We start from the raw sequence: 10,128 nt of genomic DNA, 5'->3' as shown, positions 1-10,128 counted from the left end.
ACTTTCCCAGATCCAAACTTTCGAAATTAGGTTTCGAAACTTTCCCAGAACATTTCGAAAGTTTCCCTGGCCTTGCATTTCGAAGATTTCAAATTCAAGAAACTTTCGAAAGTTTCTTGTTTCGAAGATTTCAAAATGTTCGAGGAATGCATTTCGAAGGTTTCAAATTCAAGGAAACTTTCGAAACTTTCTTCTGTTTCGAATCTTACAAATGCATTTCGAAAGTTTCAAAAATTGCAAATTTTCGAAAGGAAACTTACTTTTGCGTTTCGAATCTTTGAGATATTCGAAGGTTGGGTTGAATCTGGATCGAATATTTGAAATTTTCGAATGATTTGGTGAAAAGTGTGGGTAAAATTTTATTTTGGTTTTTATATATGTAATAGAGGGTAAAATTGTCTTTTAATCATAACTGGGGGGGTGGCAGGTCAAATTGGGGGAGTGCCTGGTACAAAACTCTAGAAACCATGGTTTATATTATCAGGACCAACAACCCATTCAAAGGTGGCCCTGAAATTAGGTCCACAGACCTAAGTATTGATGATAGTTTATCCAACCCCTAATTTTACTTATTAGTACAAAAAACACTAGTAGAATTAGTTTTAATAGCATAAAATCAAAAAATATCTGCAAATATAATAAAATTAAAGTGTTTTGAATATTTATATATCTAAATATGGAACTTTGAAGATATCAAAATCATTAATTAAATTTTTGATATATCAAAACTAATATATCAATTTGAATCAAACGAACATCACAACAGGATAAAAAAGTCAAATAATGTCACGTTCGAACGATGAAATTACTAACAAAATATGGAAAAATAAATAAATTTATTAATAATAAATTATTTATAAAAAATAAAGAGAAAAAAATTTAAATAGATAATTTCTAAAAAAAATATGGTCGTAAACTATTCTCTCTAATCAATTAAAAAAAATGTAATTATTTTGATTTTTATAATTTATTAAAAAGTTCAACTTTTATTTGTGTCTCTATGTAAATCAATCTATGCATGTATCTTATCTTATAACTTCAAGTAGAAGATATTTTGAGATGAAAAATCAAACAAATCAAAATAAATAACCACTACGTACCCCGTCAATGTAGACAATGATTTCCTAGTCAATTAATGAATATGTTAGTTTTTGGACTTCCAAGTCAATTAATAACTGCCAAGTCAATGTAGAGAATGACTTCCAAGTCAACGAAGAAAATTAATAAAGTGTTTCCATTTTGACTATTAGGATCCAAAGTCTTCGAGTAGGAGTCTATCATTTGTTTTACAAGTCTTTTTAGTATTTAGAAGATAGTGTGGGTAATCATCTGCATTTAGTTTAGTTTCGAAAGATTAATATTTTTAGTATTTAATACATCAAAAAATAAATTATATGATAATGAGAAAGATATATGTTAGAAATTGTGCATCAATTATGTTTTGATTTTTTTTTTTTAATGTATGAATGTTATTATAATAAATTTTTTAAATGTATTAAAATTACGAAAACAAAATTAAATGCGTCTTTAAAATGTATTTTTAAATGTATCTTTAGTTAATAAATTTATCCTCATTGTTTGCTAGTCACTTTGGTCTATAAAGATAATAACAAAAGAGACATTTAAAAATGTGTTTTTAATTTGATAAACTTAAGTATCATAATATTACACAAGACAACAGTTGAAAGTGATATATGGTGCTACATTATTGAAAATTTATGTTTTCTTTCCTATTTTATTTTTATTGTATATTTTTACTAAAATTTAAATGATTAAAACAACGATGACAATGTAGGTGAAGTTATGATACTCCTTATTGATGTGGAATAGATAGTAGAGTTGAATTTCACTAACATTGTATTTTCTATAGACTCAAAGAATTGTATGATGCCTTTAATTGCAACTCTCATGGTATAACGCAGCTAGGTGCTATTCTTGCTAAATGTAGGTCCCTTCTTGGTGTTATTTGTAACAAATTTCATGCGGAGTTACATACTAATATAGATGTTCATTGTCTTGCAAAGGTTGTCATTTTCAATGCCAATTGTCATCTTTATTTCAATATTCAATATATGTTGATCCTTTGATTTTGACCTAATTTCACTTTTAGATCATGCTATTTTAACATAGGTACGAAAATAATCTTTCTATTTCAAAATAGAATTATTTGATCCCTCCATTTTTATAGTTTTGTTCTCATATCTTTAAGCGAAAAACTAGTCTTTCTATTTTAAACATAGCGACTTTTAGTATGAAAAATATGGTTTTTTTTTGCCCTAAAAGTTATATTTTCTTTTATTATTTATAATTGGGTCTACAAATCACCCTTTTTTAAACTAAAAATATTATTTTATAGGTTAAAATTTTAGTTTGATACCAAAACTACAACAAATGTAAAAAGAGATTAAAAGAAAGATAAAAAAATTTGATTTTAAAATAGATAAAATATTTTTGTAAATGTGAAAAAATAGGGAATTAGAATTACACTTTTAATTTTTAATGAAATGAATTAGATTTCTCTTTAAAAAAACGAACGTTAGTATAGTATAAATTTCAAGAAAAATAAATTATATAAACATAGTTTAAAAAAAGTATAAAAAACTATTTTTTATTTCTAATTATGTAGTCTTATAAATTTGATAATTTTATAAGAATATAGTTGAACTTGTACTTCACTTGAAATTAATTTTGTTTGCCTCTTTTGGATCATGTGACTTTTTCTACCGATAATCGGTTTCTGTATTGTTGAAGCCACTCGTTTATGATTTGCAACTTCTTTTCCACGGCATGACTGGCAAAGTTTTTTATACAGAAATTAAATAATTTCTATAATTTAAGATAATTTTATTCGTTAATATGAAGTTAATTTTTTTTAAGTGAACATGTTGACTTTTAAAAAATGTTGATACTTTAATATTTTATTATTAAAAAAAAGACTAAAATCCACAATAGTCTACATTTTAAAAAATGGATAATTTTTTTATATCATCATTTTATTTAAAATTCTTCTCTATATTCTATATTGAAATTTATATATCAAAATGTATTTCTTTTACTCTTCAAGAGATTACAAGATGGAGATGCGATCACGTGAAATATATTTTTCCTCCTATAACATGTCGCATATGTACATGTTATTTATTTTTAATTTTTATAACAAATGATTAATTGTTAATTGAATAAAAAAATAATTAAAAAAATCAAATTATATTAATAAATTCAAATAAAATACATTTAATGGGAAAAAAATACATCAAAGTTAATGTAGTTGATTAGATGCGTCAAAACAAATTATTTTAGCAACTCCCTCCTATTTTGTATTGTAGATAGATTAGCAACTTATTATATTTTGTTAACAACTCCCTCCTATTTTTTCCTCATATTTTGGATCTAATAAATAACATATAGTAAAAATAATAATAAAAAACTAAATTATATTAATAAAATCAAACAAAATACATTCAATTAAAAAAATAAATACATTACATTGAAAACATACATAAAATTTTAATTAATCAAGTTCACCTAAATGTAAAATAAATAATTTGATGTTCTGCCCAAACCAATTCATATATTTTGTATAGTCCAAAAAAACATTATATACAAGATTCATTATATTAGAAAATATTTATAAAAGACTATTAGAAAAATATTTTTATTATCATTAATTTTTTATGGTTATTTGTTTTGGTAAAATAACTAACAATTAAAAATTATGCTATATATGTAGTCTTATGTTATACATTCATTGAATTAACCACTAATCTAAAATAGTTCTATTTGAATAGATATTTTTCGGCCTTTAAATTTCAACATAAATACGAAAATTGTAAGACCCATAATTTTAAAGTACCATTTATATATTTTTGGTGTATTTTGAATTTTGGCTCGGAGGCTTTTTAGCCAAAGTTAATGATATTTTGAAGTTATATAATCAAAAAGATATTTTAATGCCGATTAAAATTTCTCGTCGATAAATAAATTGAAATTAACTGCGGTGAATCCTTTACGGAGAAATTATTGCGTTTAGGGTGAAATGGTAATTTAACAAATATCTAGATATTTTGAGATATTTGTTAAGTTATGTTTATTACATATATGTGTGTTTGTTTGGAGGGAAAAAGAAAGGAAAACTAGAAGGAAGGAAAAGGAAAAGAAAAGAGTATATAAAGGAAAGAAGGAAAAAGGAAGAAAGGAAAAACAAAGGAAAGAAAAAGAAAGGAAGGAAATTCATAAAAATTTCCATCTTCTTCCTCGGACACTCCACGCCCAAGAAATCCCCCTCCTCCATTTTTCGTTTTCGACGCTTTCTTTCCTTCAAAACTAGTAACCCAAGGTTGGGTGAGAGTTAGATCAAGGTTTTTGCAACTCCACTCTTCCTCTTTGATTCGTAAACGAAGAAAAACGGTTTTTGAGATCCAAACACAAACCCCTCCGTTTCTTCTAGATCCAAGCTTCATTTCTTAAAGAGATAGAAGGGAAAGTTGCTCACCACCATGCTACGGTGCTAGTGAACTATTTTGGAAGCGGCGTTGCGAGCGGAGATTTTACCGGAATTACTCGCGGTACCGGAAACGCACGTTAAAGCTAACGTTGAGGTAAGGGCTCCTTCCAACTTCTAGTTGCATTAGGGACTTATCTGTGGTTGTGTGGGAAGGAATTTGTTAGGGTTTAATGTATCGATTTGGGAAAATAACGAAACTAGTGCGTTATGGGTAAAAACCTTAGAGTTAGGTTTTGTTTATAATGATGAATGTTTCGTGGTAAATGAAATTTGATGTATCTGGGTGTTATGTTGCGTGATTTGTGTTCGTTGTATTTGGTGTGTTCGTACTTGATGTTTGTTAATTGGTGTGGTTGTTGTGAATTATGGTTTGAATGTGAAAGTATGTTTGAATTTGTTTCTGTGGAATTTGAAAACCATTAGAGTTAAACGAGTATTAAAAATGGGGAATCTTTTAATACCTCGGTTTACTTAATGTGCATTTGAGGAAAAGGTTTAAGTTAACTGGGCGTTGAGAATGGGGAATCTCTTAATGTCCCGGTTACTTAACGATCGTTTTTGAAAATCGTTCCGGTAAATGAGTGTTAAGAATGGGGAATCTCTTAATGACTCGTTTACTGAATGTTTTGCGAGAAAATCGTTTAAGTCAAAAGTATATTAAGAATGGGGAATCTCTTAATATGACTGTTTGCTTAACGTTTTGTTTTGAAAATCATTAAGATAAATCGGTATTAAGAACGGGGAATCTCTTAATGACTTATTTAATTAATGTTGTTTGAAAGTCGTTTAAGTTAAATGGGTATTAAAAATGGGGAATCTTTTAATATCTGCATTTGCTTAACGATTGTTGTGAATGGAGTCTGTGTATGCTCATGCATTTCATTTGGTAAATTGTGTCGACCCGTGATAGGTGACACCTTGGTAAACTGTACTGACCCGTGATAGGTTGTACGTTTACGATTTACTATTTAGTAATTCGTGTTGACCCGTGATAGGTGACACCATGGTAACTGTACTGACCCGTGATAGGTGGTACATTTACGATTTATATTTTTGGTGAATTGTGCTGACCCGTGATAGGTGGCACCTTGGTAAACTGTACGGACCCGTGATAGGTTGTACGTTTGCGATTTATATTTTAGTAAATCGTGTTGACCCGTGATAGGTGACACCATGGTAACTGTACTGACCCGTGATAGGTGGTACATTTACGATTCCCGCTTTTTCTTTTAGTAAATCGTGTTGACCCGTGATAGGTGACACCTCGGTAAACTGTACTGACCCGTGATAGGTGGTACGTTTATGATTTACGCATTTTAGTAAATCGTGCTGACCCGTGATAGGTGGCACCTCGGTAATTGGTACTTTGGCCTGCGATAGGCGGTACAATTATGATTTACGGCCCTTCGAGGAGGGTTTTGGTTTGGAATTCCGAGTCCATGCATTTTGGCATATACGCATTGCATTAGGGTGCCTGGCACGCGAGTCATGTTTGATTTGAGTTTATGATTGAGTGATTCGAATTTTGATTTATCGTGATAACTGAGATGAAGGTGTTAAGTGCTATGTGTTGTGTATTGTGTGTGAGTATGATGGTTATCGAACCTTTGTGTGTCGTAGTAATCGCGTAGAAATTGCTAAGTGTTAAGTGGTGAACTTGATTAGGAATGACTTAGGTTAATTCATGAATTTTTGGAAAACTGATCAGGGAAATCGATTTCCCAATCGATTGGATGGGTAAACAGGGACTTGGCCAATTCACAAAATCGATTAGCCAATCGATTTTGTAAATCAGCCTTTTTAAAATCCCTTTCGAAATCGATTGCCCAATCGATTAGGCCTTAAGTCAGGGGCTCAGGAACCAATCAATCGATTTACCAATCGATTGAATTCAGCCCAGGATTCTGTTTTCATTAAGAATCCCTCACCAAATCGATTAGGAAATCGATTGGCTCGAAACCAGGGGCTCAGGAACCAATCAATCGATTTACCAATCGATTGAATTCAGCCCAGGATTCTGTTTTCATTAAAAATCTTCACCCCAATCGATTGCCCAATCGATTGGCTCAGTGAAAATCCTCATTTTTAGTTGTATGATTAATTGCTCATGAATCTATCCATGTTTTGTTTTATCATGTGTTAATTAGGAGATCGAGAACTGCATTTTACCTTCATTTTCATTGGCAATGTACTGTATGAACTTTTCGCACATGGAAAATCCTGTTAAGATGCATGCTTAGTTAAAAAGTTGTTTTGAGCATTCAAAAACTTAATTGCTATGTGTTAACTGTTATTTTCTGGTTGGTGACCCTTTACACTATTGTGGAAATCTGGGCTTTGCCCTCAGATGAGAGTCAGGACGGCCCTACTGGTTCGTACCCTACGGACAGGGATGGAGATGGGAATGCTTGACTGCGGTTGTGTTAGGAGGATCTCACGGGGCGCGTGGAGATTACTCAGGGTGTATAGTTTTTGGTAGGATGATCAGATTAGGATGATGTATAGGGACTAGGGGTCCTTCTTTTTGGTTTGGAGTATTTTAGTTTTGGAAAACTGTACTTATACAAATATTATCAGTTTTATATCATCTTTGAATGGGTTCCATGTACCATTTGATGTTTATGTAGAAATGTTTTGGATTTGTAATTGGAGAAACTTTTCCGCTGCTTGTAAATTATAATGACTCAATTATTTATCCAAAAGCATTTCCTGATTTATTTCCTTGTTCGTTTTTAATTACTTTTAAAAAAAAATATACCCTCGCTTTGAAAAACGGGGTGTTACATTGTGGTATCAGAGCATAGGTTTAGTTTTCTTTGGGAGCTGTGGAACCTTGGTTATAGATTGTAGGTCGACCTATAAGTTAGGAGTTATTATCTGATCATGTGTCGGTTTAGGTGACTTGAGTTGTCAAGTCCAATTTAATTGTGTGTTGTTAGACGGACGTTAGTTTAGAATTTTTTGAAGTAGTGTTAAAACTCTACTTGATGATGGTTCTTATAGGAAACCATGCCGCCCAGAAGGAATGACGCTCCGAGAGCCAACGCTAGGAATGACCAAATGGCGGAGGCTATGAACAACATGGCTGCTTCTGTCGCTGCACAGACCGCTGCCAAGACTCAACGGGATCTTGAAAAGAGGGGAAGAGAGATCCGTGCTGCAGAATCAAGAGGGTTGGAAGACTTCCGTCGTTACAATCCTCCTAAGTTCAAGGGGGATGAGGGTTCAGAGAAGGCGGATCAATGGATCCAAGAAGTGGAGAAAATCTTTGATATGATTAACTGCCAGGCTGGAGTGAAGGTCAGCTATGCCACGTATATGTTGCTAGGGGATGCTGAATACTGGTGGAGGAGTGCAAGGTTGTTGATGGGAGCAGCCCACGAGGAGGTGAACTGGGAATCGTTCAAAAGAAAGTTTTTAGACAAATACTTTCCGATGAGTACCAGGACTAAGTTGGGTGACGACTTTCTGAAACTTCACCAGGGGAGCCTGACTGTGGGCGAGTATGCTGCTAAATTTGAATCACTATCGAGGCATTTCAGGTTCTTCCGTGAAGAAATTGATGAACCGTTCATGTGTCATCGTTTCCAAGACGGATTGAAGTATGAGATTCAAGATTCCGTCTTACCTTTGGGAATTCAACGTTTCCAAGCGCTGGTAGAGAAATGTAGAGAAGTGGAAGATATGAAGAACAAGAGGGCTAGCCGAGTTGGGAATTTTAATTCGGGAGGCCCTAGTCGGGCGACTTATCAGAATAGGGGAAAACAAGTGGCTAAACCTTATAATCGCCCCCAGAATAACAACGGTGGACCGAGTCGCCCAGGGAACCAGAATTTCGGAAGGCAAATGGGGCAAGTGCTTCGATGTTTCCGATGTGGGAAAGAAGGACACTATGCTAGTGCTTGTACCACTAACATCCCCATCTGTCACAATTGTCAGAAGTCGGGGCACATGGCAAGGGAGTGCACGGCTCCAAAGGTGGAACCAGTGGTGAATGTAGCTAGGGCTACCCGTCCTACTGCTAGAGGACGCATTTATTGTGTGAATGCTGAAGAGGGAAATCCATCTGGTAATCTGATTCAGCGTGATTGTGAGATTGCAGGTAACACTCTAACTGCACTCTTTGATTCGGGGGCAACCCATTCCTTCATTGCTATGGACTGTGTGAATCGCTTGAAGTTATCTGTGTCTGCTTTACCTTTTGACTCTTAATGTCTTATTTATTTAATGTTGTTTTGAAAGTCGTTTAAGTTAAATGGGTATTAAAAATGGGGAATCTTTTAATATCTGCATTTGCTTAGCGATTGTTGTGGATGGAGTATGTGTATGCTCATGCATTTCATTCTGGTAAATTGTGTTGACCCGTGATAGGTGACACCTTGGTAAACTGTACTGACCCGTGATAGGTGGTACGTTTACGATTTACGTTTTTGGTAAATTGTGTTGACCCGTGATAGGTGACACCTTGGTAAACTGTACTGACCCGTGATAGGTGGTACATTTACGATTTACATTTTTGGTGGATTGTGCTGACCCGTGATAGGTGGCACCTCGGTAAACAGTACTGGTCTGTGATAGGCGGTACGTTTACGATTCCCGCTTTTTCTTTTAGTAAATCGTGTTGACCCGTGATAGGTGACACCATGGTAACTGTACTGACCCGTGATAGGTGGTACATTTACGATTCCCGCTTTTTCTTTTAGTAAATCGTGTTGACCCGTGATAGGTGACACCATGGTAACTGTACTGACCCGTGATAGGTGGTACGTTTATGATTTACGTTTTTGGTGAATTGTGCTGACCCGTGATAGGTGGCACCTCGGTAAACAGTACTGGTCTGTGATAGGCGGTACGTTTACGATTCCCGCTTTTTCTTTTAGTAAATCGTGTTGACCCGTGATAGGTGACACCTCGGTAAACTGTACTGACCCGTGATAGGTGGTACGTTTACGATTTACATTTTTGGTAAATCGTGTTGACCCGTGATAGGTGACACCTCGGTAAACTGTACTGACCCGTGATAGGTGGTACGTTTACGATTTACATTTTTGGTAAATCGTGTTGACCCGTGATAGGTGACACCTCGGTAAACTGTACTGACCCGTGATAGGTGGTACGTTTATGATTTACGCATTTTAGTAAATCGTGCTGACCCGTGATAGGTGGCACCTCGGTAATTGGTACTTTGGCCTGCGATAGGCGGTACAATTATGATTTACGGCCCTTCGAGGAGGGTTTTGGTTTGGAATTCCGAGTCCATGCATTTTGGCATATAGGCATTGCATTAGGGTGCTTGGCACGCGAGTCGTATTTGATTTGAGTTTATGATTGAGTGATTTGAACTTTGATTTATCGTGGTATTTGCGTAGAAATTGCTAAGTGTTATGTGTTGATTATTGTGTGTGAGTATGATGGTTATCGAGATCCCAATTGCCGTGGTAATCGCCTAGAAATTGCTAAGTGTTAGGTTGGGGACTTGATTAGATATGACTTGAGTTAATGCATAAATTTTTGGAAAAACGATCAGGGAAATCGATTTCCCAATCGATTGGATAGAAGTCAGGGACTTGGCCAAATGGAAAAAATCGATTAGCCAATCGATTTTGTAATCAGTTTTCGAAAAT

General features: G+C 34.2%; 1 pseudogene; it reads left to right on the top strand.

Moving 5' to 3' along the window:
• LOC101506831 (receptor-like protein 54) overlaps nt 1-10,128 on the top strand; it is a 26,504-nt pseudogene that overhangs the window by 4,997 nt on the left and 11,379 nt on the right.

Source organism: Cicer arietinum, chromosome 5 (assembly GCF_000331145.2).
Source record: "Cicer arietinum cultivar CDC Frontier isolate Library 1 chromosome 5, Cicar.CDCFrontier_v2.0, whole genome shotgun sequence".
Classification (NCBI taxonomy): Eukaryota; Viridiplantae; Streptophyta; class Magnoliopsida; order Fabales; family Fabaceae; genus Cicer; species Cicer arietinum.
The sequence above is the reverse complement of the archived record's forward strand: the minus strand, read 5'-3'. Positions and strand labels throughout refer to the sequence as shown.